Source organism: Mandrillus leucophaeus, unplaced genomic scaffold, assembly GCF_000951045.1.
Source record: "Mandrillus leucophaeus isolate KB7577 unplaced genomic scaffold, Mleu.le_1.0 Scaffold181, whole genome shotgun sequence".
Taxonomy (NCBI): Eukaryota; Metazoa; Chordata; class Mammalia; order Primates; family Cercopithecidae; genus Mandrillus; species Mandrillus leucophaeus.
In genome coordinates, this window is record NW_012101821.1 from 707,991 (window position 1) to 721,181 (window position 13,191).

Below are 13,191 nucleotides of genomic sequence, written 5' to 3' on the forward strand. Positions count from 1 at the left end.
TGTTCAGGAAACAAGAGAGGTAACTTTGAACTGGCCTCCGCTGAGCTGGATGGAACAGAGCTATATTTCTCCTCTTTCATAAGCAAATAGGAGAAATATCGCTGAATTCTTTTTCTCAGCAAGGAACATCCCTGAGAAAGAGAATGCGCCCTGAAGGTAGGCTTACAGATGGCCCCTTTTTAAGGCATCCTGTCTTTTATGGTCGAAGCCGAAGGGATGAATAAGCCCGGGTCTCCTATAGTGCTCCCAGGCTTATTAGGATGAAAAAATTCCCGCCTAATAAATTATGGTCAGACAGGTTATCTGTTCTCAAACCCTGTTTCCTGGTAAGACAATGGGTGCCCGAAACTTCATTAGCAATTTTAATTTCTCCTCATCCAGTGGTCCTGTGATCTCCCCCTGCCTCCACTTGCTTTGTGATATTGTATTACCTTGTGAAGTATGTGATCTCTGTGACCCACACCCTATTCATGCACTCCCTCCCCTTTTGAAAATCGCTAATAAAAACTTGCTGGTTTTATGGTTCGGGGAATCTTCCACACTCAATGCAACTGGAATGGAGATTAGAGGAAAAGAATCATTTCATAGTTTCCCTACATGGCTGATATACTCTCTGACTGACCTCTTGATTCTTCCCTTAGCCTCAGCCCCCAGTGACCTACCCACCTCCCAGTTCCTCACTCCTAGGATCTCTTCTCTGAAGAAGGCAGCAACCTGGGGCAGTGTCTCATCAGGACAGCTCAACCTAATTGCTTCCCCTTACCCTATAGGCTCCATAAAATAGTGGAAAAGTAGACTTGCCTTTCTCTCTCTCTCCCTCTCTCTTCTCTTTCTCTCTCTGTCTGCAGCCTCTTGAGCAGCTCCAGTACTCCCTCCTACCTCCCACTTCCATGACTTCGAAGCAACTGTCATTGACATTCTCCCTACAACCCCTGGCCTCAGACAAAAAGGATGCATTTCAAGCTCTTGCAATAACTTGCAGAGCTCCATCCCTGTGTCCTCAGAAATGACCCTGAGTTTCAGCAGCTCAAAAAGACTCCAGTTGGATAGTGAGAAGCCACTGCTTCCTTGCAAGAACCTTCCCAAATTTCTCTAAGTGATTTTCTCGGTGTCTTCTCCTACCTACCCTGGAATAATGGCAACACCTGCATAGGGAAGAAAAAAGACCAAAGCACTCCTTACTTCTATAAATTGCCTTTCTTTAATACATTATCTTAAATTTCTGCTTTTCTGTTTATATAGATTGGATGGTAAGGGTGGTGGCGGCGGGGGGTGGATGTCCACAGACTAATTTAGCCACTTCTTAGCAAGCCCTTTGATTTTCTGTCTCTCTTGAAAATGTGCAGGTACTTTATAATCTATTATTCTCATCTTCCAGGCTTCAGTCAAAATACCACAAAAACAGGAAATTCCCACTGAATATTCAATTAACATATTTATATAGTGATTAGGATAATATATTTAATTTTTTCATATACATGCTGTTACTCTGACATTTATCTTCATTTAGGCAGCAGCTAGCTAGTTCTATGTCTCCAGAAGAGGATAATGCAGAAAAATATACAAGATTATTTTTAAAAAATCAATTTTTTGGCTTTTGGTGTTCAATAACAAATGCCCAAGTGTAAGGCAAAAAACTGGGGAGAATAAATGACCAGATAGGGCCATGCTGATGATCCAAGAAACAAACAAAAAGTGACAGGTAGAGGCCCATGTAGAAATATGACAGTGACACAGATGAGCTGACCCCATCTTCTTGATGTTATTTGATCTCCCAGAACTTAGAGGCAATCAGAATAATGGGAGTTCCATAAAAAATTAAATTCATGTATAAAAATTAAACTTAGTTATTTGCACAACTAGAGGCTCTTACTTGAAATTGGGGACCAGGCATATTTGCTCACTCCTGTAAACCCAACATGTTGGGAGGCCCAGGGGAGAACTGCTTGAGGCCAGGAGTTCGAGACCAGCCTGGGAAACATAGTGAGACTCCATCTTTACAAAAAATGAAAAACTAGCTGGGCATGGTGGCATGCACCTGTGGTCCCAGCTACTCAGGAGGCTGAAGCAAGATGATCATTTGAGCACAAGAGGTAGAAACTACAATAAGCCATGATCTTACCACTGCACTCCAGTCTGGGTGATAGAGTGAGACTCTGTTTTAAAGAAAAGAAAGAAAATAAACAGACACACACACACACAATTTGGAGCTTGATATGGTTTGGCTCTGTGTCCCCACCCATGTCTCTTGTTGAACTGTAATTCCCCGTGTTAGAGGAGGGGCCTGGTGGGAGGTGATTGAATCACAGGAGCAGAATTCCCCCCTTGTTGTTCTCGTGATAGAGTTCTCACAAGACCTGGTTGTTTGAAATTGTGTAGCACCTCCCGCTTTGCTCTCTCTCTTTCTCCTGCCAGCCATGTGAAGACATGCTTGATTCCCCTTCACCTTCACCATGATTGTAAGTTTCCCGAGGCCTCCCCAGAAGTGGAAGCCTGTATAGCCCACAGAACTGTGAGCTTATTAAACCTCTTTTCTTTATCAGTTACCCAGTCTCAGGTATGTCTTTATAGCAGTGTGAAAACAGACTAATACAGATCTGGCATGTATCTATTTGATATAAATAAATAAACAAATATGTTTATATAAATATATCATATAAAAATATATCAAGGCTAAGATATGTAGCCTTGTATATAAGATATATATCTTATAAGCTGTATGTATATACACACATATATGTATGTGTATATACATTTATACTTAGAAAGTATATATGTGTATATGAAAGTAGGTATATATATACACACATATACATGTATACATACACATATATCAATATATACTTTCTAAGTATAAAGATAATGGTGCTTATCTTTAGGGAGTAGAACAGGAGGATAGTAGCGGGGAATATGAACTTTTACTTTCCCCTTGGAAACTTCTCTTAAGTCAAATAGTTTTGTAATTTATTCATTTATTCCACAAAGTATAGATTATTTTGTGAAAATGTAGTTAACAGTTAACAAGGAACATACTAAAAACAAGCTAGAAAAACTACTTAATGTAATTTTTTGTAAGTTCTAGGAGAGTAACAAAAAGAAGGAAGATTCAGTAGGAAAGGAAAGCAATGAAGAAGCCAAGAAAGAGACAAGGAACCCTGGAAAGAGAGTCAGCAAAGAGAGAAATAGAAACATTAATTTCATGTATGAGTAGCATGAGGTCAAGGGCTTCAAATCGTGTGTCTGTAGCCTCCACCTTTTTAGAGAAACACCGGAAAACTGACGTGCACCTAAAAGGAGACAAACTGGTTAGTGAAGGAACTGGGAGACATATTGACTAAGGAACTACAGCAAGTTCATGTTCAAATGAGATCAGAAGCCTTATAAAGACTGTAGCCACCTGCAAGACCTTCAGATGGCAGAAAATTAGACTAAATTTTGCCCCGGTAGCAAAGAATTAAAACTGAAGAGTAATTAAAAGAAAGTGAATTATATTCTCTATAAAATTTTCTAAAAATTAGAGACATTAATTTAAAACCAATTCTATACATCTTTCAGAGTAGTTGGAAGTATTGTGAACTATTAATCCTTTGGCTTTGCTTTGGACTTGATGGCAAAAGTAGCTGCATGCAGAAGTAATACTGTTAAGAATGTCACATAAAACGTGAAGGTGAGCCCAGCATGAAGGAGCAGTCTCTTCCAGTGGTGAGGTACAATCATTCTTATCTTTAATAAGAAAGAAGAAGTCATAGCTGTAACAACATCTAGATGACCAGGGTTGCCTGACTTTAGGAACCCAAGAGAAAAGTTTCTGCATTCATGTATAAAATTTATGCATGAATTTATTATTCAGATAAGAAAAGGTATAGACACAAGGGTACTCCCTTCCTGCCTTCTTTTTTTCTTCCCCTTACTATCACTGTCTACCACTAAGCAACAGTAAGATTTAACTCTGAATATCAACCCTAAACATTTATGTGTTAGCACAATCTCCCACATATTAGATTTCTGATGGCTAAGAAGTGTTTAGAATAGCTTAGCATGAGAATCAAATGTCAGCATTATTTTAGAATGGCAAAATAATAAGCCAAGAATATTCTAGTCCCAGTTCTCTTCCAAACATTAATCACAAGAAATGAGCCCTTCTAATTATCTTTAATTTAGGAAGAAATTCACAAATGACAGCTTGTTATTTGCAGGTCAGAATCAAGACAGCATGTACTATTTAACAATCTTGAAGCTGGAAAATTAAACTGAAGGAAAAAAGAGAGAATTGATAGAAATCAAATGCGCAGTTGTTTTCTTAGTAGGTATTTGCAGGAGCACTTAATAACTTAATTGCAAAGGTCCTTTTTAAAACCAGAAAGACTATTCACACCTATCTGTTGTGGCATTAAATAGTCATTCAGAGTCTTGGTTAAGTGTTTTCTGTTGGAATCAGAGGCAGCATCAAGAGTTCTCGAATAAGAATCCTAAGAATAACTAGTTGTGACTATTGTTATATATCTTTGTGCAATTATATACACTTTATTGTATATTAACTTGTTTAATCATCACAAGAACATCCTCTTTCCTGAATATCCTCTTTGTATTACAGGTGAGGAAACTGAAGACTGGAAAGGTCAATGTCTTAGCCAGAGCCAAGTGGCTAATTCAGAGTTTAATACACATTTGATCTCAAACCCATAAACATTCCCCTTTCAACGGAGCCTGCCTCTCTGAAATACTGGTTCTGTCATTAATTATTAATTATTGATTAATTTCTCTTGATTTTCATTTTCTCCTATGCAAAATTCTGTTACTGAATTACATGAATTCCAAGACCTCTTTCTGATCTAACATTCCATCATTCCTCTATTAAAAAGCTTATGTAAAACCAGAAACAAAGTATGTAATTGTAATGCCAAATTTTTAAACATAGTTGATTATTCCTCCTTGAAAATGTAAATACTACATGAAGAATCAACAAATAAACCATTAGGTCAATATTTATTGAGAGCTGACTCTTCTTCAGAGTGATGCTTGTAATTGACATGGAGAGCAAAATGATTTTAAAAAGTAAGATTCCTGCCTTCTTGGAACTCAGAGACAAATGCGGGAAATGGGCAAGTCAAGAAACAATTTCAAAACCATATGTTAAGTCAAGAAACTGGACATGAAAGAAGGGGCATGTAATAGACACCAACAAGTCAGGAAAGGCTCTCTGTCAAGGGAAATGCACTTTGAAGGACAAGAATTTAACCAAGTAAATAAATAGGAGAGAGAAAGATGTTTCATGCAGAGAGAGTTGCAGATATGAGATATGAGAATAAGCTAATAGCCTAATTTGCATACAATAACCATTCAATTCTCAAAATGTACCCTTATTTGCCTAATGTGGCAGAAGTAATCCTAAATAAATCTGTTCTACAGTTGAGCAAAATGATTTTCATAGATGTTAAGCAACATGACTAAGCCATCCCTGTTGTGACTGATTCCAAAGTACAAATCCTATGCTCTTTTCCTCTAATCATCACCATCTCCCTGTACATTTCTTTCTTGAGGCTCAGCTGACCATAAATAATCCTGGTGCAGAACACTGGACAACTAACGCAAAACTGAGTAATTCAAAAGAAAATATATGAATATAAAATCAGCTGAAAAACCAGATATGAACCTGCTTTAAACCCATTTCGAAAGCCCTCCTTGAATCTGTTCTGCAGCCATGTATTACAGGCATCACAAAGAAAGAGATGCTTTTCTGCAAAATGGTAGCTGGAGGAGAATTTTCTCTCCTCTGAGGTTTAAGAGGGCAAGCCATCATGCCCACAGAACTGTAAACATACAATCAGGCTCATTTTGTATAAGCAAAAGCATAATTTTATGTGTGGCTTGGCAATCATGATAATTTATGAATTTATATATTTTAACAAGGTATTACCCACCTATAATTTTTGAACCAAAAAGGTAAAACTTGAGTTTTCCTTACTAATTTTTACATCTCAAGGAAGGAATGATTTCTTCAAATGTCCACTTCATGACATTCACTTCTTAACTGCATGTTTGGTGTATTGAGAAAACCTAAATACCCTTAAGTGTGTGGATTTTATATTTAGCAGGTGTTTCCCCAGACTTGACTGGGTTTGGAAAAGGTGTAGACATACGAGTCACATTCTCAATGATAACAAAAATAAGAACAATACTCCAGAGATTAAGACCCCGAAAGAGAGATGCAGATTTTTCCAAAGTTTGAAGCTATAAAAGCAATTTCTGTCAGAACATGTTAACAACTTTAAAGCAGATGTTAGACAACTGTGCTCTCTAAATATTCTGACTACCCTGCTTCAAGAAACTGTTCATCTGCTTAATTGTTAAGTCCTTTCTTAGAAAGTTTCAGAGTCTCACCATGTGACATGGCTCCCTCCTCCAACCTCAGATTATGACAAACATATTCAGTTGAATATTTCACCTAGCAGCATTTTTCCATTTTAATGGCATAAGCCATACTTTTGGTGTTTCTCCTAACCCAACTGAAGTGGCCTATATAGCTATTCTTCTAGAGGAAAAGTTCTCTTTCCAAAAGGAACTCTGATGCTAATTCTTTTGTTTTTAAAGATGAGAAGATAATGTTTTCCACTAAAATAGCAGTAATTTGGTTAAATTTAATTAATTTTGAAAAGTTGTCATAAACAACAAACATTAATCAAAGAGATAAATAAAGACTTAAGGTGGGAAATACGTTCATTCCATAAAACCCTTCATTCAACATTTGTTTAATAAACATTTACTGAGTGCTATGTGCAATGATCTGTAGTAAATGAACACTGAAGAACCAGACAGACACGGACTCTTGAAGTTACAGCCCAAAAGGGATGACTGGTCATTTCTTAAAGTCTACATACACAGAACTTGCAAGAGATGATGTGAAGAAAATAAGTGAGTGCAATGGCAAAGAGGAGTAAGGGGCATCTGCTTGGAGAAGATGATAAGAAAAACTGCCTGTAAAGAAGTGATATTTCCAGCACTTTGAGAGGCTGAGGCAGGCTGATCACAAGGTCTGGAGATCGAGACCATCCTGGCTAACACGGTGAAACCCCATCTCTACTAAAAAATACAAAAAACTAGCCGGGCGAGGTGGCGGGCGCCTGTAGTCCCAGCTACTAGGTAGGCTGAGGCAGGAGAATGACGTGAACCCGGGAGGCGGAGCTTGCAGTGAGCCGAGATCCGGCCACAGCACTCCAGCCTGGGCGACAGAGCGAGATTCCATCTCAAAAAAAAAAAAAAGGTGATATTTGGGCCAAGACCTATAGAATGGGAGAACAGTGTCCACTTGAAGATTCATGTCAGAGTGTCACTGGTAGGAGAAGTCTCTGAGGAGGGAAAGGAGAAGCTGAAAGGAAGCCACCCCAGACAAACACAGATTTTCTCTCTGTGTTACAAAGGGTGTTACAAAGTCCACCCTTTGTAACAATGAACAGCAACCTTCGCCTAGAGAAAAGGGTGCTGAACCACTCACACTCCCACAGCTGGATGTGCAGCCCCCTTCCTCCTACTCTCTCTTAAGCAGGGTCTCCTTTCAAATGGAAGCCTTAAATGCTGTGTTGTGGTACCTCAGGAAACATCCACCACGCCCTCAGGACTTGTCAGGGAACGTAAATACTGATTCATCTATAACTCATTTGCTGACCCTTTAGAAAGTAGACCAACAGACAAACTTTCGACTGACAGCTGGTTTGTTTTGTTTTGTTTTGTTTTTAAATCTTGCTTATTGGTAACAGAGTCATCAAAAATGCTATGTTTGGGCAGGGGCCTGTGGCAGTTACTTGATGAAATGCAGCAATTGACACTTAGAATCAAAACACCATTTAAAAGCCTTTAGAAAAACACATATGGACATGATACTCAATAGTTGTCCAAAAAAAATTGCTTATTCATAAGTTAGTACCAGTCTGAGTTGGATTTAGAGCATTTCAAAACCCTTTGTATTCCAACCGATGTATGACTTATACACTCAACATTGCTGAAGCATCTGTGCCCTATAAACTACTTCTTTGGTATCACAAGTGAAGGTAGATAATAGATATATGAAATAATTCTCAGAGTGCATTTAACTTTTCTTTTTTAACTGGAGACAGTTGCTTGTAGTCTTACCAAAATGTGTTAACATAAGCCAGCAGGGAAAATTAGATAAACCATAATGATAATTGCAACTGAATTTATCCATCACGATAATTCTAATGATAATTACTAATCTTGGTGGTAATTCACCCAATGAGAAGAGTCCACCAAGGCTATGCCACTTCAGGATAGAACACCTGATATCAAACTTGGGAACATGAGAAGGATCTCAAAATGCATTTGAGAAGTAGAAATCAGGTGTTACTTCTCTTTCTATTCAAGTCCTCAACATCCATGTCAAGTTTAATCTTTGAATATGAAGTGGGAGAGTGTATATTTCTCTGAAAAGCTTATTAATTTCCATGGTTTTCTCTACATGTTTTTTGGGGGGTTTTTTTGTTTGTTTGTTTGTTTTCTTTTTTTTGAGACAGAGTCTCGCTCTGTTGCCCAGGCTGGAGTGCAGTGGTGTGATCTTGGCTCACTGCAACCTCTGCCTCCCAGATTCACACCATTCTCCTGCCTCAGCCTCCCGAGTAGCTGGGACTACAGGCACCCACCACCACGCCCAGCTAGTTTTTTGTATTTTTAGTAGAGACAGGGTTTCACCATTAGCCAGGATGGTCTCGATCTCCTGATCTTGTGATCTGCCCACCTCAGCCTCTCTACGTGTTCTTATCTGTAAAATGGGAAGAGTTAACACATGAAAAGTAGAGCCTGCCCATGAATGAACATATCCACTGACAGATGGCATTCTTCCAGCCACTGTTTTTCACCCTGCTTGCTATTATTATTATTATTATTATTATTATTATTAATAGCAAGTATTTCTCTCTATGATAGTTTTGAAAGGACTCTTACATAGTGTCCCTTAATAAGAAGAAATCCATAACCTAAAACAATGACCCTATTCACATGGCATTTAAGCTAAGAGCCTGAAAAGTCATGTAGGAGATTGGCCAGTGTGGTGGGAGAAATATGGAGAGGGCGCAAACCTTCTGACAGGTCAGACGGCTCTGTGTAGCTTTGGGGAGAATAAACGGAAGGCAGCTGCTCTCTTACCCTGAGGCAGAGGGCAAGGATTAGGTAAAAGGAAGTGTAGGGGAATTTAGGTACAAGTAAGTAGGTACAGGGGAAATTTAGGTACAAGGAAGTATAGGGGAAACAGGTTTGTTTACTTATGTTAACCAGGAACCGACCTTTGGTAATTATTTATTTTAGGTGCTTTAAATTATGCCTAATCTCTAGGATGACACAAAGCAAAGTCACCCTCGCTTTCAGGATTACAGAAAATCAAGAATTACCATCACTTGTAAAAGGCTCAAGCTTTTAAGTAATTAAGCTGGGGTTCAAGTTCAGGCTTCACTCGCTCTTAAAGCTGTGCTTTTTCTAGCTCAACAAGCACTGTCATAAGTAGTTACCTCCTTACTTTTTCTTAATTGTGCCCTTCCTTTCCCCGACTTTGTCATGGCCAAGTTCAAGCCCTTATCATGCCTCATTGAAGCATTAAAAATGGTTCCAGATTTGCCCCCTTCAAATACACCCTACACATTGCCACCAGAGTTATGTAACAGCAATGCAGATTTAACTGTGACTACTTTTCTTATGTCAACAAATCACTTCAATTACGTGCCAAGCTTTCATCCCAGCCTGTGAAGCCTCCATGACATCTGCCTGAACTTCAACAAATCCACATCTCATGTTTTAATTTCTGGTAATACAAAACTACATTTGGTTCCCCAGGCACACCCTATTATTCATTCTGCACTGCATTTTTGTTCTCTTTTAGTGGAATAAAAGAGAGTTTTAGACACAAACATGTGTGACCAGGTTTGGGAGTGGAGAAAAGGTGATGACTTCCATGACTAAAAATCACCTCAGGCATTTCTCCTCCAGAAATGCTGGCCACCTCTTATTCCTCAAGCTGAATAAGAAGAATCTCTTTCAAACTCACAGCGCCCTGTGCCTACTTCTCTTATTATTATGAAATGTTCTATACATATTTATATTTCATTTAGCTTTGTTTCTCCAGTACTTGGTAATAATAGAAATTTAGTAAAAAAATTGTTGAAATAAACTGAACCAACTTGCCCAAGAATAATATCTAAGAAATAGAAGAATCAGTACTTAATCTATGTGGTTAAAGATTCAATTGCAAGTCCTTCAATTCAAGTCCTTCTTGAAACATAATATGGAGCAGAAGAGCTAGATCACACCCTTTCATAAGCCTATGGTAATTGTTATCTTGGGAGCAAATAATAGAGAAATATTTGTAAACATGTGATGAACCGTTAGTATCAATATGTTGTAAATCTCTGCTAATTTCTAGTGTGGATCAGTGTATTTCCGAAGTGTCTGAAATATAGCACCAAAGTTTGCATCTAAATGAAATATGTTCATACCAACAATGCCCTTTAGTAATCTTATAATTACTGCATTGCCTGGTACTGTTTGCAGACATTCAGTTATTAAATACAGATTTAGATGCAAGGAAGGAAATCACAATTTTTCTTGTTTTGCTCTCTACTGAGAAGTAATTGAAGACTTAAATAGAAAACAAAGCATGAAAGACCTTCCACAAACCAAAAGTTAAACATACATTAAATGATCATTATCTTTTATCTTAGGAAAATTATGAAAATGGAGAATATTTTATCTACTACCTATAAGGGGTGAACATATATATTAAATATTAAAAGAAAGAATTTCAAATCAACTCCTTGAGACTGATATTGCCTCCTCGCTGGATTTCAAATTAAAATAATTTCCCCTATTGAAAGAAATGCCTCCCTTTCTTTCACTGGATCCCCTCTTTCATTTACCTCTTGGATGTGAGTGTCTCTTGGATGCAAAAGAGACTTTGGCTCTTTTAATCTCTTTTGTATTCTGTAGATTTCATCAAGGAACTTCATTTCAATTAACACTCAGAACCAGATTACTACCAAGTTCATGACTTCGACCCGTTCGTCTCTTCTGCCCTCCATTCTTTTACAAATATCTTGTAGACATTTGCAGGTGGCTATACAGGAATTACCTTAACCTCAGCATATCTGACGAACCTGGTCATCTTCTGCACAAAACTTAGTTCTTAAACACACATTCCTTATTCTGGTAAATAACACCACCCAGTTTGCATCTAGCTTTCCCCTGCTCTCTCCCCTTCATCCAGTTTTTACCTAGTCATGTTGATTGTTCTTCCTAAACATCGCTTAATGTGGCTCCTCCTCTTTCACCCCATTGTAATTCCTTAATTAAAACATCCGTCATTTCTCACTGCACAATTGCAACAACTGGTTTTCCAGCCTCCAGTTTCTTTTCCAATCATACTTTTATTCCACTGTCAGAGACATATTTCTATACTGACAGTCTGATCACATGACTCTCCTGATTGAAATATTTCAATGTACTTCTACCTACAGGAAAGAAAATTCAAACATGACTTTTGTAATATGACTTACCTCTCAGTAACAGGTCATCTTCCATCCCCAATGTCTTTGCCTTTTTCATTCGACCTGGCATGGGTCATGTTATGCCCTCTGCAAAATTATCCTTCTCTTTTCTTCCTCTCTCGCCTTCTATTATTCTCTACCCTGTATCTTTCTGGAGACATATACTCATCCTTCAATCTTGGCTGAAATGTAACTCTTCCTTGGAATCCTTCTGTGGTTCCCCTAAGCCCTTTCTGCCAAAGATGTGAACACAGAAGCATCAGAGTTCTTCTTAGAGCTGGTTGGTAGTGCCGAATCTCAGGTGCGCCCCAGATCTACTGGGTCCCATCACACCCCAGGTGGTTTTTATGGATGTTAAAGTTTAAGAAGCCCTGTGGGCAGCTATTTCTACTCCCCAAACCACAGCAGTATCAGCAGCACCTGGGAACTTGCTGAAACTGTAAATCACAATCTGATAAAAGACTTGTATTCAGAATATATAAAGGATTCTCAAAACTCAATTTTGAGCAACCATCCAACCAATTTTTTTTAACAGGCAAAATATTTGAACAGACACTTCACCAAAGAAGAGGTACACGTGGCAAATAAGCAACTGAACAGACGCTCAACCCAATTTGTCACTAGGAAAACTACTGGGAAGTGTAACTATTTACCTATCGGAATAGAAATAACAACAAAACCTGACAATATTCACTGCTGCTAGCAAGAATGTGAAGCAACTGGAACTATCAAATATGGCTGGAGGAAATGCAAGATGGTGCAGCCACTTTGGAAAACAGTCTGCCAGTTTCTAATAACATTAAACACACACTTAGTACATGACCCAGCAAGCTGTTACTCAGTATTTACCCAAGTGGAATAAAAAATTATATTTTGGCCAGGTACAGTAGCTCACACCTGTAATCACAGCACTTTGGAAGGGTGAGTTGGGCAGATTACTTGAGGTCAGGAGTTCAAGACCAGCCTGGCCAACATGGCAAAATCCGGTCTCTACTAAAAATACAAAAAATTAACCAGGCACAGTGGTGCACCCCTGTAATCCCAGCTACTCGGGAGGCTAAGGCAGGAGAATCTCTTGAACCTGGGAGGCAGAGGTTGCAGTGAGCCCAAATCGTGCCACTGCACTCCAGCCTGGGCAACAGAGCAAGACTCTGTCTCTAAAAGAAAAGAAAAGAAAAGAAAAGAAAAGAAACAAACAAATATTAAATTCTGACAAAAACAACGTAGATAAATGTTTATGACAGTTTTATTTGTATTCTCCAAAAACTCAAACCAACCTAAATGTCTAAATGTCCTTTAACTAATGAATGAAAAAGCTAACTGTGTTTCATTTACACAATGAAATGCTACTCAGCAAAAAAAAAAAAAAAAAAAAAAAAAAAAAAGGAATGAACCATGGATGTGCACAAGAATATAGATAAACCTCAAAAGTATCATGCCAAGTGAAAGAAGTCAAACTTAAAGGCTGCATACTATATGATTATTTTTATATGACATTCTGGAAAAGGGAGAACTATGGGAAAAAAGCACAGGTTCATAGTTGTCAGACTCATGATATGGGGAGGAAATGACTACAAAGGAACATGGGAGAATTTTAAAGAGTGATTGAACTGTTCTACATCTTGCTTTTGGTGGCAGGGTAATTATATAA

The 13,191-nt window shown here is 38.3% G+C and overlaps 1 long non-coding RNA gene across 1 annotated transcript; it reads left to right on the top strand.

The window, feature by feature from the left end:
* The first annotated feature begins 929 nt into the window (after positions 1–929).
* On the top strand, positions 930–3,200 carry LOC105537906. Its single transcript, XR_001005798.1, has 3 exons — positions 930–1,096; positions 2,416–2,459; positions 3,077–3,200. It is a non-coding gene; the product is annotated as an uncharacterized LOC105537906 (long non-coding RNA).
* The last annotated feature ends 9,991 nt before the right edge of the window (positions 3,201–13,191 follow it).